This window comes from Schistosoma haematobium, chromosome ZW (genome assembly GCF_000699445.3).
Source record: "Schistosoma haematobium chromosome ZW, whole genome shotgun sequence".
Taxonomy (NCBI): domain Eukaryota; kingdom Metazoa; phylum Platyhelminthes; class Trematoda; order Strigeidida; family Schistosomatidae; genus Schistosoma; species Schistosoma haematobium.
In genome coordinates this window covers 77723029-77745219 of record NC_067195.1, presented here as the reverse complement: position 1 = coordinate 77745219, position 22191 = coordinate 77723029, and positions in this window count along the sequence as shown.

Below are 22191 nucleotides of genomic sequence, written 5' to 3'. Positions count from 1 at the left end.
ACCAATATCAAAGTCACAATCTTCAATGTGAACATCAATACAGTCAGTTCTACTGTATGGAGCTGAAACTTGGAGAACTAATACAACAATCATCAAGAAGGTACAAGTATTTATAAACAGTTGTCTATGAGAGATACTCAATGTCCGTTCTTGACGAGAAGCAATCAGCAACATCCTACCGTGGGAGGTAACAAACGAGCTTCCAGATGACGAGGAAATTAGGAAGAGACTATGGATTTGCTGGAGAGGGTATACATTACAGAAATCACCAAACTGCATCATGAGGCAAGCGCTTACTATTTGGAATGGTGAAGGGAAATGGAAAAGACGAATGTGGAAGAATGCACACACAACGTGGAGAATTGGAATCAGACATGAAAAGGATAAATATCAACTTGAAACAAGTGGAAAGAATTATCGACGAAAGAGTTCGATGGTGAGTGCTCCTCGATGAGGGTTAACAGGCATAACTAAGTAAGTAAGTACTATTATCATCACTATTCAATGTGTTTAATGATCTTGAATAATACCGGAAAATTTTCATTATTTTTATTAAACTAATTAACCCATCCTTATAACCACTTGATAATAAACAGCATATTACTACATGTAATCTGTGTTGTTTCTTTCTTTTTCTGTTTAGATGAATCACACCATATCATATACATGTATCATGAATTTAACCAAATAGAAGAAACTTGGCTACATATAACTTGATAGATAGATAGGTAGATAGATAGATAGATGTGCACAGTGAAGGCTGCACAGGCACATCATCTGCACACATAGCCATCTATGTAGATACAAAATAATTAAATCTTCGGTTAGTTGATCAATATTATTATTATTATTACTGCAGACATCTTGATCCAGTAACCTTGTTTCCTTAATTAATGTTAAAACACTCCAAATTTCATTCCATTTTACCCATTGAAAAATAAAATGAAACTTGAACTTAAATGATTTGAATGTTTAATTAATATTATTACCCTAATAAACAAGATGTAACTAGTTATGAGGTAATTATTAGGATTCATAACATAAAGGTAAAATTCAATCAAACGTAATTCTCAGTATAGGGGTTGTGGAGATTATTAAGTTTTTGATTGAGATCATGAATCGATTGATGTTAGACCACCGTTGAAAACCTGGAAGCACTGGACAGCCGTTTTGTCTTATTGTGGGACTCCTTAACAGTGCGCATCCACTATCCCGCTCGCGGGATTGGTTGATGTCAGACAAACACCAATGAATACCGGCTCAGCGACCCAGTAGGTTAAGCGTTCGCGCGCGAGACTGAAGGCCCTGGGTTCGAGTCCCACGAGCGTGATCGTGAATACGCACTGCTAAGGAGTCTCACAATAAGACAAAACGGCCGTCCAGTGCTCCCAGGTTTCCAACGGTGGTCTAACATCAATCGATTCATGATCTCAATCAAATGTAATTGATTGATTCATAGATCATGATTGTGTTCTGTTCTTTTCATTTTTCTTTTTTCTAGATGATCTGCCATCTTCTATAGAGAACACTTTTGTGAAATATGTGGATGATCTCACTGTATGTATGTGTGTATGTATGCCAACTTGTGCCACTTTACAGCCCTTTGAAATGAATAAGTTCTTGTCTTGTATTGAATAGTGATATGTTATTATTGATCTCATATTTAACCTGTCTAAATATCAAATTATTAACTTTAGCTTAAGACATGAATAGCACGTAAACACCCCTGTTGGAATCCATATATAGATTGCACTATTGCAGATTCTTTGATAATCATAGTCTTAAAAGTTATTTATCTTGATGTGAGTTTTCCTTCTGATTACATATTTGAAAATAATAGATATTAGGTGGTTATATGATCTTATTTTGACATAGGATATATTTAAGCAACTTATCAAGCAATACAACTCTACATCCTAACACATTATCATATAAGTTAAATTGGATTAAAAGCACTGAGTTCTAGTAAGAAGTTATGACCCGTGAAGTTTAACCATATTGTCTGTATGACAATTATCTACCAATAACATTGAAAGATGGTTACGTGATATAGTGAAACGATTGAAGTTATATATGTCAACTATTGAATGATCATCCAGTGTTCGGAAGTTCAAAAGTTTGCCTCAAACCTGAAAGTCATGGGTTCGACCCCCTGATGAGGTTGTCAATGTTCATTGCTATGGAGTCCGATACTAGGACGAAGTAACTATCCATTATCTGTTGGTTGACAATAGTTTTCTAAGTAAAATCAATTTATGATGTAAATCATATAATATAAATACAGTTGTACAGTTTCAACAAATTATATAGTCTTAAAGAAAGTCACCTTTGCATTGTCTTTAATTCTTTTTAAATTAAGAATTGCTATTAATTTCGTGGTCTGGGCTCTAGAAAGCTGTTTCTTTAGTTTATTACTGTCAAAAAGGACCTCCTACAAATTTACATGGAAAAGAATATATGACCTGAGAGTATAACAGTAAACATAATACCTTTAGATCAGTCAGTTAGCGCTTAATAGTCAACACCCAGAACTTTAATTATATATATATATTAAAAATTATCATGGAATTCATGTCAATTTATGGGCAAGATCAGGTTGAGACAAGACAAGCATCATTAAAAAGCGTGTATTATTTTGGTCATCTTACTTACTTAATTACGCCTGTTACTTCTCGTGAAGGAGCATAGGCCGATCACCAGCATTCTCCATCCAACCCTTTACTGGGCAATCCTTTCCACCTCTTTCCACTTGTTATTCATCCTTTTCATAACTGCTTCTATTTCCCGACGTAATGTGTTCTTCGACCTTCCTCTTTTCCGCTTCCATTCAGGATTCCAAATTAGGGCTTGTCTCATGATGTAGTTTGATGATTTGAGTAATGTATGTCCTATCCATTTTCATCGTCTTTTCCTAATTTCCTCTTCATCTGGAAGGTTGTTTGTTCTCTCCCACAGAAGGCTGTTGCTGATGGTATCCGTCCAATGGATGTTGAGTATCTTGCGTAGACAGCTATTTACAAATACTTGCACCTTCTTGATAATGGTTATGTTATTTGTCCAGGTTTCAGCTCTGTGCAGTAGAACTGATTGTATCGACGTTTGTATTGAAGATTTTGACTTTGATATTGGTTAAAAAGACAGTCGTTTTGAGTTGCATATGTTGTTTGTTCAATTGTAGGAATGCGGTCCTTGCTTTGCCAATCCTTGCATTTACGTCTACATCTGTTCCTTCTTGTTCATCGATGATGCTTCCCAGGTATGTGAAGGATTCTACGTCATCCAAAGTCATCACAGAGTTATTAATAATATGAGGGATACCATGCAGCTGAAATGTAAAGTTAGTCTTGATTTTCTTTTCGAGTACAGTACTATCTTCATAATATATACAGTGATGATTAAAAATCTCGTAGCAAAAAGCTATCATTAATAAATAATGTCTGCAATACATAGATAAGACAATGCATACGTACAAGATCATGTGCCTTTTGAAATAGTAAATGTCAATTCTTTCACACAAAATGTTCATTAAATAGTTTCCTTATTAGCGTTCAACTTAGTGTTTAACATCACATTTACCTTCAATATTATTATGATAGTTACTGTTTTTGTTTATGAATGTTGTAGGTGGGGAATTTTCTTTTACATTGTATTCCATTTTTAGAGAAACAAAACAGAACTTATTGAAATAAGATTTATGTATGTAACATGATTGTTTTTTCATGAATGTAAATTGTTTCTGTTATGTTCAAGGAATTAAGTTATCATCTTAAACTGGAGAACTCAACGAAATTCAGCAACTCAACAACAAGACATGTTAAACTATTCATCTACGCTTCAGCCCTGCTAACTATAGGAAGAAAGTTAGATTCAGCAAGGAAAATATATAATTTCACAAGCAGCCTAAGAGAACGAAGAACAAGCACACGACCTATGAGTAATATATACAACGTCTTAATATCCTTGAAAGCGTCACAAAATGGCGTACTAAATGAGAAAACAAACTAACATTTGTTTACTCAAAGATACTCAATGTCCGTAGTTGACCGGATACAATCAGCAGCAGTCAAATGTAGGAGAGAACAAACCAGCTTCCATATGAGAAGGAAATTAGGAAGAGACTATCGAGTTGGTGGATAAGATATACATTACGGAAATCACTAAATTGCATCACGAGGCAAGCGCTTGCTACCTGGAATGGTGAAGGGAAATGGAAAAGAGGAATGTGGAAGAACACACATACTACGTGGAGCATTGGAAGCAAACATGTGTAGGTTGTCAGCGAATGGTTGGTGACTACTCGAGTTACACAGGAATGGTGTGACGAGCCAGCTAACTTCGAAGTCATAGCTCTCGGTCAACACCTAACGTGGATTATCTCTTCGACGTATCAAAGTATTATGTCTGCTTTGAAGATCGTATAACACAGACGACGTTATTACGGAAATAAATTGGTAAGAATGAATACAGAGCAGATAGTGAAACCATAACCGCATGGGCCAGTCCATAATATACGATCAACTGACTCTCGTTGGTTGTCCTTGACTTTGACAGGGATCGATAATCCTTTCGATATTCAGTGACCCAACTTCTGGATGATTTGTCTAAGGCTCAGTGACATTTCACCGACCTTACACATGAAAAGGATGAATAGCAACTGGAAACAACTAGAAAGGATTGTCCAGTGCAGAGTTGAATGGCAAACGCTAGTAGACGGTTCATGCTCCTCGACAACAGTTAACAGGCGTAAGTAAGTAAGTAACATAACAACAATAAATCGATTAATATAAATGGGGTAATTTATACGGATAACCAGGTGTAAAGTGATGTACTTATAATATATGCTTGTATTGTCGTAAAAGGTTATGACTAGTAATGCAATCGAGGATACATATTATGTCATGTGTTATACTTATCAGATGGATTTAATTCCATTCCAGTGTTAATGTTCACATTGAAACTTGGACAAAGTACCTTACACTCAAAACAACAATACGTTATTCATTAACATTGGTTATATACAAATCCTTACATAGTAATTATGTTAACGTTTAAATATTCCTTACTTGTTCCAAAGTTCAATAGTTTTATTCATTGTTTATTTTTTCTGTTATTGTTATTTATTTATATAATGTCATGTATTTGACCTATTTAACATGTTTATTTTGATGTATTTGTATATGAATAATTCAATCAATACAATGATTACATAGGATAATTGTTATATGGTTGGCAATGGAATCCATGACGCTTGTTTTATACTACTTAGAACTCGTTAGCTAAATGTATCTATAATTAGGTGTTGATGTTCATTCTAGGTTTCGAACCTAGAACATTTTACTTTAAAGTGAGATTAGATGCCCACTGATTACAAACTAAATTTGTATAATAACTTCAATAGTTGAGATTATGAATCCAGTGAAGCCAGATCACCATGGAAAGCTTGGAAGCATTGGATGGCTGTTTAGGTCTATTGTGAGACTTCTCAGCAGTGCGCAACCACGATCCCGCCTCGTGGGATTCAAACTCGGGATCGAAGAGTCTCGCACGCGAGCGCTTAACCTCTAGACCACTGAGCCTGCATCCAACGGTGTTAATGTTTAACTTCAACTAATCCATGAAATTGAGCGACACATCCACTATTGTCATCAGTGAGTTGCTATCTGTTTGAACTCCACTTGAACTCCAGGATATACACCTTGAAGCCAGTCACTAGTGAGGAGTCCCACAATAGGACGAAACGGCCGTCCAACGCTTCCAGGTTTTCCATGGTGATCTAGCTTCAATTGACTCATGATCTCAACTATCGAAATTATATAATAACTGTTTTGAGATTTATAAGCAAAGATGGATAGTGGCTAGCAGTGGAATTCAGGACGCGCGTTTCGTCCTATTTGGGACTTCCAGATCAATGAGTGTACAAAATGTACGCATTCAAACATTCATTCTCGTGTTTGACTTGTTCAATTCCGTTATTCACCAACTCGAGTTAAGTCGATAATTATATACGAGAATTGACGATATATATATATATATATATATATATATATATATATATATATATATATATATATCTTGACAGTATTCACTCATACGATCTAATTTGAGTCAAACATCGGGCCACTAAAAATCTTTTTTTTTCATAGGTGAACACAATCTTTAATGTAAATCTACAAATTGTTTATGTTGTTATCATTGCAAACTAATCAACTCTACAGTCAGTCAGTTAGTAACAACGTAGAACTTCGTACGTACGTACATCAGTTCCAGTTGCAACACCACGTTAGCACAGAGATGCAGTTGTCATTTCAAATCCCGTAGTGGTAGAGGTAGTAAAAGTATAAGCAGTAATCGGAAAGATTAGGGTTTGAATATGTTATTTAAAGAGTATAATCCAGTGAAACAAATTTGGAAAGAGAAAAAGGAAAGGGACATGAAGAATTCAGAAGATTAGAATTTGGGAGAATACAAAGAGTAGATGCACCTGCACCATTGCAAACGATTTTGAGCCATGTCATTTAAATTCTCTAACCATCGGTTGCTATCATCTCGCTGATCCCAACCAGGCTCAGTCCACTTTTCAGTGACTTCATGGATTTTTGAACATACATTTTGAACTGTTCTAGTAAATTTAAAAACGACATTACTTCAAATCTATCAGTTAACACTTTGTTTATAGATTTTTGTTTGTAATAAATGACAAAGCTTTTTAGAATTATGTAATGTTTTATTCCCATCAAATATCACATGGCAAATTTGCCAGTCAGAATATCGACCTTTATGATCTTTTCCCTGAACTAAGTCAATAATGCTTCAAAACAGATTAATAGCCTTGAGTTAACTATGAATCTTTATTGGTTCACGATACAGTATCTTCTCGCCTAACTTAACTTGTTTAGTCTAGAACATTATATCAGCCTTTGTTATATAAATCATATATTTCAGACATACGTTGTTTGTATACAAGCAGATCAGACGGCATAACACCGCAAAATATTTAAAAAATTCTTATACAAGATCAAGCCAAAAGTGTCAGTGAGTATAGGAAACTTTAACTAGTAGATTGGGAATAAATCAACAATAGTACATCGTATAACAGTAGTTCATGGATCAAAAGAACACTTACAATAAAAGAAATGTAAACATTTATAATCTGGTTACTTAGTTTGACACGAACAACTAAACACAATTAATTGAAACGTTACCATGTCTTAGTGGTAACGTCTCTGACTATGAAGCTGGGGGACATGGGGTCGAATCCGTCAGGGAACATCAGTTCCCTCAAGTGCCAAGTAGCACGAAACCCGGGTCTAGGGTTTCCTGGTGACTACCTCCAACTGCCATCTTACAAACAACTAAATAATATCAGAAGGGGTTTTTGTGAATATCATAGTCAGTCAGTCAGTCAGTTGCAACGTGGGACGAGGCGCATATGTGCATCGGTCCAAGTTGCCACACCCCATTAGCACAGCAAGATGAACACCAAATTCATAGAAGCAATTAACTCAGTGGTGTAATATATAATGGAATGATTGCATATGAGTATACAGTACAGGAAAAAGTTATTTCGTAGAAAGAAAGATATGAAGCGATTTTAATCTCTTAGTTTAAGGGAAGACAGAGAGTATATACACCTACGGCATTGTGATAGCTTCTAAGCTATGTCACCAAGAGTCTCCAATCATTGTTTACGATAATCACGAATATTATAGTAGTTTTAATAGTTGAGATCGTGAGTAAATTGAAGATAAATCATCATGAAAAACCTGGAATCACTGGATTACCGTTTCCTTCTATTATGAGACTCCTTAGCAGTACTCATCCACGATCCCGCGTCGTGAGGTTAGATCCCAGGAATTGTTGGTCTTGTCAATATTCATTTATGTAGTAATTAATTAGTCAATATATTTAACATTCTATTATTTTGTATAGATATGATTTATCAGGAATTCTAGAAAATAATCTCAAGTAAACGAAATAGATATGAATGTAACTCTATATAATTCTTCAGTTAAATAGCCTAATAATAAATTAACACTAATACTGATCATTATAATTTTAAGGGAAACACTACTAGTTAAATGTATTTAATCAAGTATTGTATTCTTAACACAGTTCAGCCCAGATGAGAAGTTACACCTTCCCTAGGTAATCCTATTTAGTTTCATATTCATTTACACCGATTTCCTTTAAAGATATTGTTCCTTCTAATATTTATTATATTGTATTTTTGTTTTTATTCAAAGAGGATCTCATTTGAGATACTTTCATATCAGCATCAAATGTGATTCTGTTGTATCAACAGTATCTTCAAAAAGAAAGTTCTTGTCATGATGATTACAAAATAAAGATTTATTTCTGTGATCAGTTATTCATTATTGATCAGACTATAGGATTTGAATCGCCAACTGCATCTCTGTTGTAAAGTGGTATGGCAACTCGAACTGATGTACGCACGTACGAAGTTCTACGTTGTTACTGACTGACTATTTGTAAAATTTGAAAATTGAGAAGATTATTTAAAATATTATAACAGTTCACGAAGGTATACGCATTCAAGATTACAGTTATTTGTAATAATTTACATGATAGTTCTATCATACATCTTAATTTCGTAAATTTCAATTGTTACCCTCATGTTAAATTTAACATTTTTTTTGTCAGTTGAGGCTAGACCACCATGGAAAACCTGGAAGCACTGGACGGCTCAGTAGTCTAGTTGGTTAAGCCCCTGGCGCGAGACTGATAAGTCCTGGTTTCAAATCTCGCGGGGTGCGGGATCGTGGATGCGCACTGCTGAGGAGTCCCATACTAGAACGAAAAGGCCGTCCAGTGCTTCCAGGCTTTCCATGGTGGTCTAGCTTCAACTGACTTATGATTTCAATCAGTGAAATTTCTAAAATCTCCACAAAACCCCTTCTGATAATTTCTTTTGTTTCGCAAACACAGACATTTTTATATCTTTGTTTGCTGGGGGGAGCTATTTTAGCCAGCTTACGTGCAATTGAGTTTGTTCACATTTAATTTGGTTAAACCATTTTTGTTAACTTATTTAACAGATAGAGTCATTCGTACAATAACAACTTATCTTATATCATTGTACCTTTATTATTGTTACACTTGTATGAATATGTATGCTTGAGCATTGCTTACTGCCTATGCACATATTCATTCTACTAACCTTACTGTTAGTCACTTAATTGATTCAATGATTCATGCATATGTACATTTTTATCCTGTTCATTGACTTGCTCATTCGACTTGCACGCTCTCTCGCTTGTCCGTTTGCTTTTCTGCACTACTCTTTTATACTTGCTTAGCTTACCTGTAATTTTGGTGATCTGTGCGTGGTGTACTTCATATTCGCCCTCTGATTAGTATACCGTTGAAGCGCTATCTAGTAACGGTCATCAGGAAGAACTGTATACGAAGTTAAAGGATTATATTGAATACCGGCCACCACAATGTTCTCAGTATTCATAATTAACTCATAAACCATTGATATTTTACAATAAATGATTCTCATAAAAATCTGATTCAAACTGATACAAAGATGTACTTAATATTATACATTCCCATTTCCTCTCTCAATATACAGTAGCTGTAAATTTTATGCACACATTTAATAAGCGGCTAATTCATTCTTTAACTTTATAACCCCCTTTTCTACAGATTTTATAATTATTTCATATATTTGGTTATTTAATAGTTGTATTCATGAGTCACTTAAAGCTAGATCACCATGGAAAACCGTTGGGTGCCGGATCAGTGGTTTAGAGGTTAAACATTCGCATGCGAGACCTATGGGTCCTGGGTTCTGGTCTCGCGAGCGGGATCGTGGATGCGTACATTTAGTTATGTTGATAATTTTGAAAATGCCAAGAAGAAAAACGATTGCGTAACTAATTATAGTAAGTAAACAGTATAAATCGACAGTAAATTGGCAAGTATAGTAGTAAATATAAACAGCTTGATATCATGAACAAAAAGTATTGACATGGGTAGTAAGTCAAAGTTTGAGAAAGTAATTTTATTATTATTCTCGTCAGAAATTATAACTAATAGAGTAAAACGATTGTCATTAGTGATGCTATGTAGCCAATTGATTCACGTTAAAATAAGACTATTAAGTACCAACCCATTGGTTCTAATGGTTATACGTTGACCCATGATTGGAGTTCCAGTGAAATGATTGGTGTCCATTGTTGAGGAGCTTTATGCTAGAACAAAACATCTGTCTAGTACTCTCTAGTTTCTAGTGTTACCCTAACTGAGATCAATCCACGATTAATACACCCTACAAAATAAGCAAAACTCTAAAAACCTCTCCAGACAAATTAAATCAATAATCATTAGAATTTGGGTAATATGAAGCATGCGAATAATTAGCTTAAGTATGCATATGGTAAAGAAGAAAAGAAGAAACAAACAAAAGGAAAAAAAGAATATTCATGCAATCTGTTATGTTTCCTTTGACCAATGAAGAGACTGAGCTGTTACCGAATTTTATTGAACATAAAAACTAGGGATCTTAGCTAAATACATTTCAGTGTCCTCTATGTTTAATAGACAAAAACAAGCCTTATTAAGATGATAAGAAACCATTTAATAAACGATCTTGAATCTTTTTCTTTCTATTCACATAATCACTAGCAACTAAGTACAATACGACCGGAAACAATGGTCCGACAAACTTGAGCAAATAAAATTGAGATGGGGATTTGATATTATAAAGACTGATAGGTCCTGGGTTCGAATCCCACGAGGTGTGGTCGTGGATGGGCACTTCTGAGGAGTCCCACAATAGGACGAAACGGCCGTCCAGTGCTTCCAGGTTTTCCATGGTGGTCCAGCTCCAATTGACTCATGATATCAACTGTTTAAATGAAAAAGTCTCAAAATTTGATATTGAACTGCATTTGGAATTCATTTTTACTTTTATTAGAAGACTAGTTAAGATTCCACAACTATTGTTATTGTCTTTAAATGACTTCATTTTTTCTTTACTATCGTCTTTTTTTGTATTGTACATTGTGCTATGTATTAATAATTAAGTAGTACATATTAATTGTGTAAAATCCTCATCACATTGAATCACAGACATATGAACGAAGAAAAATCTTTTCAGGTTCAACAATATATATATCCAAATTAATAATCCAAATAGTGGTCAGATTTAAAGTAAAGTACGTTATCAGTATAGGGTTGTACAGATTATTGAGTTTAGATTGATATCATAAATGGATGACTGTTAGACTACTATTGAAAACCTGGAAGCACTGCACAGCCATTTCGTACTGGTGTGAAACTCCGCAACGGTGCGGATCTACGATCCTGAATACGGGATTCGATCCAGTCTTCTTGAGTCAGGTTTTAACCTTGTCAATTATTCACTTATCAACCCTGATTGTTTTTATATGAGCGTATGTGTGTACACTTCTTATCCTATTCATCACATGTCTGTAACCTAATTTTATCTGGTTATAAATATTGATTAAAGCCTGATTAAATGGAATCGACTCACATGCTTTCTCCACTGAGCTTCCTTTCGTTTCGCTTAGCTCTCTCTTCTTCGCTTAACTCGCTGCGATTCTCTGATTTTCTGTTCTGATCAACGAGTGTACAAAATATACATATTCAAACATTCATTCTCGTATATATATATATATATATATATATATATATATATATATATATATATATATATATATATATATATATATTTCGACAACAATCATTCGTACAATCTAATTGGAGTCAGACATGGGTCCGCAAAAGTAATGAACCCGTCGACAACATCGTCCAATCAAATTGACGTCAAAATGAAGGGCCGCACAATCTAACTTCTACCAGTTCACGATATTACGCCAATGTCCACCATTGTCTTCAGTGAGTAACTGCCACACAACAGACAGTGCTTCCAGGTTTTGAGTGGTGTCTAAGATTGATCCATTTATTATGTCAACCTAAACCCAACAATCTCCACAACTCTATACTAATAATTATCATGTGCTCACTTGTGACTAGCTTCGAGATAAATTTCCTGGAGTTCTAGTGAGAAGCCATGACCAGTGGAGTTCAACCGTGTCTGGTGGGAGGCATTTGAAGTTAGACATTAGCACCGTTAGATGCCGGCTCAGTAGTATAGAGGTTAAGCGTTCATGAACGAGATCGAAGGTCCTTGGTCCGAGTCCCGCACGAGGGATCGTGGGTGCACACTGCTGAGGAGTCTCACATTAGGAAAAAACGACCTTTTTATGCTTCCGAGTTTCCACTGGTGGTCTAGCAAAGTACGCTGTTTTCAAATTTTAACATATACATTTAGGATCGTTTGTGAAGTAACATAAAATTGTTTGTATTGAGATGACTAATATCTAGAATTAACTTGAATCAGTTTATACGTTAGGTGAAATTAGGAGATTCATGGTTTAAATGAATACGGATCAGTCAGGGTTAGAGAAATAATAGTGTAACTACAAATCAGATCGAATGTTTAGTGGAAAACTATATTGTGTAGTAAGAAATTATAAAGTCGGGTGAGTGTTAATTATATGAATCATACGCTCTGGAGATTATTCCTCACGGAATAATAATAATAATAATAATAATAATAATAATAATAATAATAATAATAATAAACGAATATTCGTCACAATTAGGAGGAATTCTCTGACAAAAATTGGGCGCCGAGTATAAAGAAGTTATTATAGGTGAAAAATATATTTGAAATAATCTCAACAATTGAAATTTAACATAATTCTGACGTTTCATCGAGTAAACATATCTGGGCTTCTTCAGGGTAATAATCAAAATCAAAATCGGTTAACCTAAAGAAATTTGAGAATAAATCTGCCATAGCGTTACATGCGTTGGAAACAGAAAACAAGATTAATTTTTAAAGGGACCAAAATACTTTAGAAAGGTTTTAACACTCATAAAGAAAGATTAACAGCAGAAGCGTTGTATATATGGGCGAATAAGAACAGTCTAAACAGAAAGGGTTGTATTCAACTAGCAACTACTTGGTAAATATTCGTTAACAAGTAATTGGACCCTTTCTTTATTTAACCTGTTTATTTCATATGCATTAATGTGAGTTATTATTAGCGATACAATTATGTATATTTAGTGCTTGAATTCATGAGTCATTTGAAGCTAGACTACCATGGAAAACCTGGAAGCACTGGACTGGCGTTTCGTCTTACTGTGGGACTCCTCAGAAGTGCGCATCCAGGATCTCGCTTCGCAAGATTCGAACCTAGGACCTATCAGTCTGTATTTGATGATTCTTATTTTACATGCATATTAATGATTCAGGAACAATATTCAACCTTCAACTTGCACTTTTATTTTTCCCTCATATAAAAACATATTCATTCATTAATAACTCAGTCTTACACATACATACGTATACACACACAATTCGTTCAGTCATTTATTTTCACATTGTGAACTTTTCACATGATTCATGTTATATTTCTTACTATCCTCTTTGCACCCAAATATGATTGGATTACCACAGTATATATTTGATTGTTAAAACGCCATATCATCGTTCTTCGATGATTTTGATTATTATCCTAAAGAAGTTCAGACAAGTTTGATGGACGAAACACTGGAATTATTTTTTTATTTATTTCAATCGCTGAGATTAGTTCAAATATAATTTTCACATATAAGAAATATTATCAATAAAAGTTGTTACATAACATAATCAATAGAGTCTCGTTCGAAACGACTTAAGAAACAAGAGAAAGTAACATCCACTATTGTCATCAGTGAGTTACTATCTCACAACAGACCCAGTTGAACTCCACTGGTCACTGCTCCTCACTGAAACTCCAGGATATACCTCTTGAAGCCAGTCACTAGTGACCTACGATCCTACAAGGCGGGGTCGTGGATGTGCACTGCTGAAGAGTCATACAATAGGATGGAATGGCCGTCCAGTGCTTCCAGGTTTATCATGCGGGGTCTAGCATCAATTGACTTATGATCTCAACTATTGAAATTACTACAATCTCCACAAAACCCCTTCAGAAAGTAAAATACTAAATATAGAAGTTAAGATTAATTAGTATCGAACACGAAATCATCGAAAATGGAGAAGAGGTTAAAGATGTAAGTGATAATGAACAGAAAATGACTGAAAACAATTTGTTGATAAATGAATGATAATCAAGTCACCTCTTTAACATGAAATTAAAGTTAACGTTTTGAGTGAATGTCAATGGGATTTTTTAGGTTGAGTTAAAAAAATACAACTATCTCGCCATGGCAATGATAAGTGGGAATGTCCTCTGAAAAATGGATGCTTTTGAGATATCAACGTTTTGTCCACTATCCATCAAAAGTTTAGTGATTATACTTTACTTACTTTTAGGCACAACTTACGAAGGAATATAGTTCGGAAACTTTGTAGATGCCTATTTTTCAGTCCTTCCTATATGCTTGCTTCCACAAGTACATGTAACTTCGTAAATTCTTTGGAGGTGACCTCATAAGGGTATTGATCCATATTTGACTGATTTAAGAAACATCTTTCATCATAAACTGAAAATAGTTGAGCTTTAGCGAAGCTATTGTTTAGCGTTACTTTAATCCTATTGTCGATCCTCCTTGAAACCTCTTCACCTTTAAATGCAAGATGGACAAAGACAAGTTTTCTGTCAACTAATGTTTGTTTAGGACTTTCTGTAATCGTTTTTCGTATACCATGATAAACTTCTTTGAATATCCATTTTTTATAAGGCACTCTTTAGTGTATGCCATTTCTTCTTGTATTTTGTAGGTGGAACACAACTTCCTAACCCTATTAAGTAGGATTTTTACTAAACAACGTTTATAACTAACAGGATAGTAACTATTATAACTTAAATATAGCCCTATTCATGTTTCTTTTCTGGGTATAGTTTTCTCGGTCATTCCATTGTCCCTTACTTACGGATTTAACCCCTTCTCCATTTTTCATTTCATATAAATACTTGTAGATCACCAACGTAGATGATCTATGTCGAAATGATTGGACGCCTACTCGAGTTAGATGTGAATGGTGTGACAAACTAGCTAACGTCGAAGGCACACCTCGTGGTCAGCGCTTTACGTGGACTACCCCATTGACGTATCAAGGTACCATAGATGCTTTGAAGAGTGTACAACACAGAGGACGTTAATACAGAAATATATTAGTTAAAGTAGATACAAACGAAAGTAAGACCACTGCCGCAAGGGCCAGTCCATGGCATATGATTAACTGATGCGCGTTGGTTGCCCCTGACCTTGACGAGGATCGATGATTTGCTCGATATTCAATGACCCAACTGCCGGATGATTTGGCTAGGGCTTAGTGACATTTCGTTGGCCCTACATACTAATAAATTTTAACTATTAATATTTAATATATTACTTCCTCTTGTTTCTTAAATCGTTTCGAACTAAACTCCATTGATTATGTTATGCAATAACACATTTTAATGGTAAGATTTGTATTGTAAATTTAGGTCATTTACAACAGATGAGAAGCCTTGAAATGTAAACCATTCCTTTTATTCTGCTAATATTATTCTTCTCGCTTTATTTAAATGTATCATGGGATCAGGATGTATGAAACAATAATAATAATACACAACCGTATGATTAAAGACAACAAAGACAATTACGTTAAGCAAAGTGATAAGTCTTGCGAATTGAACGCTATATTCGTTTCCTAAGCTATTTTGAAACCTCCAAGCTAGAACTATACAGCGATCTGAACAACGAGAGAGAAGACGCAAAGTATGCGAGAAGTACTTTACTCCAAAGGTTCATTTCAATACAGAAAATACAGGGTTTTTATAATATTTTAAATGTCCTCGGGTTGCTAGAAGATTCTGGAGTGTTACTAAATATAGTAGCAATGTTGCAATCAGCCATGTGACATTTCGCCCCCCTTGATATTTCTGGTTAAAACTGCAAGTGAATGCTGATTGGAGGAACGCTTCTTAGTGTTTTCCTGATCCTTGCTTGACCTTTGAGAGAAATTTTCTGGGTCACCCCAACACTAAGAAATGTTGTAAGTACGTTAATCGAAATAAGCCACTCAATAGGTAAGATTAATATTGATTTAATTGGCCCTAGGGTTGGCCAGGAAAAGAGAAGTGATTGAAGATAATTATTTTGTATATATAGCATCAGACTTTGGTAAAAGTTACTGGCCTGACAAATAATTGAGAGAAATTAAGAAATTATACTGGTATTATGACTAGTTTAAACTAAATAAATCAATATTAAGCTGTTTACTTTCTTCAGTAGACTTTTTCTTAGCCATATAAGGAAGTGTTCACAAGCACAACAATCTAAATCGATAAGACTTCCATCAATATATTTTACTCTGAAAGAGAAATCATAATAGTTCAATGTTATATCAAATCATTTTTGTAAATAAATCAGAAAACATCAATGGGAAGATTCAAACATACAATACAAAGTGAATTTAAACTTGTATTCGTTTTAAGGACATAAAATCTCAACAGTTGAGATCATGAGTCAATTGAAGCTAGATCACCATGGAAAACCTGCAATCTTGGTGGAGTTTTGTTCTCTGAGCCGGATGGTTTGGTCGTGGAGCTTTCATCGTTCTTCTGAACGACATCATCAGCACAAACTTCAGATAGAAGTGAAGTGTTTGAATTTCTCCATATGTGTCTCAAAGCTTGTTCTGTGCACCTCGACGTTGATTGGTTCTTATTGGCCTTAAATTTGTCGTTGTTTACTTCTTTTTAATAACCGGAATACACCCATTATGACATTAAATAAGAAAGAAAGATTAGTTCAGCGAAGAGTTCTCTTTTCGGCGAATTCATTTTCATAGCTGTACAATCGCAAATATATATACTTATTTTTACAGGGTGATAATAATACTGATAATAAACTTGTGATATACATGGTGACAGTGAGGTTAAATAAACAAAGGTATTAGAAAAAAATTTTTTAAAAACAAGGAAAGTTTGATAGTTAATGGCTTAGATATTCATCGGGTAAGAGTAGCTCAGCATGATTGTTTTGGTTGTGTCTCCCATTGTTTTGATTTTTGTTCTTATGTTTGTGCATGATTTTTCTGATTGGTTGATAAATTGGATTGATTTCAATATGCTTGTTGATTGCTGATTGACCCGAGTGCCAGGCTTCTAAAAATTCTCTGGTGTTTTTGGAGTTTCCTCTGTCTAAGATTTCCACATTTTTCCAATCGAATGAGTGTCCGCAGTTGTCCACGTGTATTGATATAAGTGAAGAGATATCATGCCGTTTGACTGCTAATTGATGTTCATGTAGGCGAAGGTGAAGGGAGCGTCCGCTTTGTCCGATGTAGTGTTTTTCGCAGTTGGCACAATTTATCTTGTAGATGATGTTTGATTTGTTTTCCTTTGTTATTTCATCTTTTGGTTAGAAGCCTGGCACTCAGGTCAATCAGCAATCAACAAGCATATTGAAATCAATCCAATTTATCAACCAATCAGAAAAATCATGCACAAACATAAGAACAAAAATCAAAACAATGGGAGACACAACCAAAACGAAGAAGTAAACAACGACAAATTTAAGGCCAATAAGAACCAATCAACGTCGAGGTGCACAGAACAAGCTTTGAGACACATATGGAGAAATTCAAACACTTCACTTCTATCTGAAGTTTGTGCTGATGATGTCGTTCAGAAGAACGATGAAAGCTCCACGACCAAACCATCCGGCTCAGAGAACAAAACTCCACCAAAATCATCCACCTGAGCTACAAATCTTCTCCACCATCTCAAAGCCTGCAATCACTAGATGGCCGTTTCGTCCTACTATGGGACTCCCGCCTCACGGGATTCGAACCCAGGACCTATCGGCCCCGCGCCAGGCTCTTAACCAACGAGACCACTGAGCCGGCTGGCATCCAACGGTGTTAATGTCTAACTTTAACTAATCCACGAAATTGTGCGACACATCCACTATTGTCATCAGTGAGTTACTACCTCACTAACCAATTAAAATAACTAGTGATAAGTTGATACTACTTATATACATTCATGTAGTTATTAGTCTGATTCTTTATTATTTTTTTAAATTTAATATATTAAAACAAGTTTATTATTACAACTCTTTTTTTCCTAGTCTCAGATTAGATGAGTTTATTAAGAAAATATGTAATCGATTAACAATTACGGATGTTACATTATCAGATTAACTGGTACTGTACACTGTCTTATAAAATTACCCCAAGTGATGTAATCACAACACATGGTGTAATATGTTTAATAAATCATTGGATGTTTATAGCTTCCTGGTGAATACTTTTATACCATTGCAGATTCATATGTAAACTCATTTGTTTCTTATTTTTAACTTCAATTGAGTATTCCAGTAAGCAAAAGAATGATTCAGTATTTGGATAGGGGGGTTGATTGGTTTGAATTATAAAATATGAGACACAAAGTTCATCTACTCATTTGTTTTAAGTAGTCTGTTAGATTAATTCTAAAAATGGCTATACAAATACGGTACAACAATTTTTTTTCTTCTTTTAATACTTCCAGTTTGTGGACATAAACTTGTCCTATCTACATGGTCATTATTTAAATTATCTTTAGATTTCCTTGAAAATCATGGAAACTAGCTTCTTGGTCTTTTAACGATCTTCTAAAATCATGTTGATTAAAAATCACCTGGATAATAAATCAATGATTGAAAATTTAAAAGCCACATACGTTCCAATTTTTTACCGACACCACAAATAGGGCCTTGGATAAACAATAGTCACGACTTCTTTACTTACGTGAAACAATAAGTTTACTTCCTTATTCCTACAAGTTTCAGTCTCATTAACCAAAAACTGGTGTAAAACTAGAAGTTGCAAAACAGGTACTGAAGTACTGAGCCACTGAACTGGATATTAACTGTTTGAATTGCTTTGTGCTCAAGATTTTCTTTCTGCTACTGTATAAGATTATCCATATTGTGTTTACCAATTATTAAATAGACAATAATCACATTCCGGTTACGACTATGCGTATATGTTCTAAGCAAATGGAAATATGAGTTTAATTTTCATTAAAAACTCTCGTCAATTTAAAAAAAATAAGGAGAATTGGATAGAGGTCTGGATGGTGTTTTTTTAGCATTATGAAAACTTCTACGACAGTATGGTGTACCTGAGGAGATCTCCACTATCATACGGAATTGATACGTTGCACTACACTACAAAGTCGTTCATGGAGGACAGCTGATAGATGTATTGGAAGTGAGCACCGGAGTGAGACAAGGCTGTTTACACTCTTTTGTTCTCTTTCTCCTGGTAGTTGACTGGATTACAATGGACAGCTTGAAATCAACTAGATCATTTAGACTTAGCAGATGACTCGTCTCTTCTATTCCATACACACGAACAAACGCAGATGAAGACAACTAGTGTAGTCGGAGCAGCGTCTGCATCAGTAGGCTCTCAATAAACACAAAGAAAAATGCAATATCCTCAAATACAACACGTAGACATACCGACCCAATCAAACTTGATGGAGAAGCTCTGGAAGATGTGGAATCTTTCACGGATTTAGTGATCAGCTGCATCATCGATGAACAAGGAGGATCGGATGCAGACGTAAAGGAGAGGATTGTCAAAGGAAGGACCACATCCCTACAATTGGACAAACAACATTAGTAACTCAAAACAACTGTCATTTCAACCAATATCAAAGTCACAATCTTCAATACGAACGTTAACACAATCTAAAACAATTAGTCCCTTTGATAAATTTCAATAATAATATTAGAAGACGAAGATTATCAGAACTATGTGATATATTAGCGCAATACATTTCGAACAATCTGGTCGCACATATACTTGTTAAGAGCATTTATATATAAAAATAAAAGGTCAACTAGACAGGAAACGGGGTAAGAGGAGATAAGGATAGTGATAAGAGTAATAATAATAATAATAATAATAATAATAATGTGAACACAAAGCGAAACTTAATCACTCTGGATAATAAATCAATATTACCAGGGTAGGTTTAAGGTAAGAACAAACTGTTTTTGAACACATAAAGGGGGTTTGAATACAAACGTGGTTTGATAAGGTGTCTTTTCAGCAGACTCGACCGTATTTGTACCAATGACGCCATTGATGATGATGTTAAGTTGTTAAATAAAACGTTAATAGAAAATGGCTATCCTCTGAAATTCATAAATAAATACAGCGAGACCTACTGTAGCCTCGGTAGAGAAAAAGCCTGTCTACATCACCTTACCATTCAGAGGTGATTCAAATAGCCTGTTATTGAAACAAAAGCCTTAAATCAGTCATCAATAAAACCTATTGCGCAGCAAAGGTCATCATCAAAGAAAGAACAAGGTGCATGCTTCATTCAAAACCTAAAGTACATGGAAACGATTGCGTCACATCCCACTGTGTTTACCAATTGGAATGTGTGTGTGGTCACACATATATAGAGAGAAGTAATCGTGATCTCAAAATTAGGGTGTGTGAACATGTACCAAAATGGTTGCAGAAACGAATACAATCAAGCGACCCAATAAGAGTAGAGGCTAAACATCCATCATCCTCTATTGCTAAACACATAATCCAAACAGGCCATAAGATGGATCTTAACTCGGCTTTTATGGTGTTGTGTAAAAGTGTAAAAGATCGTAGACTAAGGTATATTGAAGAATTGGTCATACGAAAATTTAACCCCTCTTTGTGTATTCAAAAACAGTTTATTCTCACCTTAAACCTACCCTTTATTATCCTTGTCTCCTCTGACCCCATTTCCAGTCTAATTGACCATTTATTTTTTATATATATAAATGTTGTAAACAAGTGTATTATATGTGATTAGATTGTTTGAAATGTATCGCACTAATATATCATCACATAGTTCTGATAATCTTTGTCTTCTTATTACATTATCGAAACTTTTTCTTTTGATTATATACCAAGTACAGAACAACAACAGCAACAACAAATAACAAAAAAACAAAAAGAGAATTCAGTGAAGAAAATTTTTCTCTTTTCGACGAAGTCATTTACTTAAGCTGTACATTCGTATATATAGTTATATGGAAAATGTATGTCTATAGAAGGATAGAATGGATTGTATCACAAAAATGGATTCGACAATAAATAACAAATGAGGTTAACGTACTAATCAAGGGGTAAGGAAGAACAAAATTTAAGGGTCAGATAATAGTCCAATTGACAGATACGAAGAAAAACGACAAAACAACAAAGGTCATAATAATAGACTGAATAATAATCAAGAAAACTTGTAAAAGGTAATAATAATAACTTAAAACAGTTAGTCCCTTTGATAAATTTCGATAATGCAATGAGAAGACGTAGTTTATCAGAATTACGTGATATATTTTCGCAATACATTTCAAACAATCTGATCACACATTACATACTTGTTAAGAACATTTATATATGAAAATTAAAAGGTCAACTAGACAAATACATAAAGTACACAAAAACAATGTGATAATCACTCTGGGTAATAAATCAGTATTACCAGGGTAGGTTAAGTGTAAGTACAAATTGTTTTTGAACACATAAAGTTGGTTTCAATTTTCGTATAGCCAAGGTTTCAATAAACCTTAGTATACATCCTTGAAGGCTTTTGTATAACACTACAAATGCTGATTTGATATCAACCTTATGACCCGTCTCAATCAAATGTTTCGCAATGGATGATGATGTCTGTCTATCCTGTGATCTCATTTCACCATTGGAATTCATCTGATTCTGCAACCATTTTGGTATATGTTCACCCACCCTTAATTGCAAATCACGATTGCTCCTCCCTACGTACGTGTTTCCACACATACATGTAAATTTATAGACACAATGGGATGTGACACAATCGTTTTCGTGATGTTTGGGCTTTTGGTGAAACATAGACGTTGTCTTTTCGATAATGACAAGTTGGGCTGCATAAAATGTCCGGTTGATAGCTAATTTAAGTCTCTGTTTCAACATGAGACTATTTGTGTCACCTCTGATTGGTAACGTAATATAAACTCGCTTTTTGGGTGCCAGAAGCGTCATAGGTCTAGTCATATTGCAACCCCTCCAGAGGTTTATGAACTTCAAAGAGTAACCATTATTGATTAACGCATCAGTCAAGAGCTTCATCTCTACTTCAATAGTATCACTAGTACAAATACGATTGATTC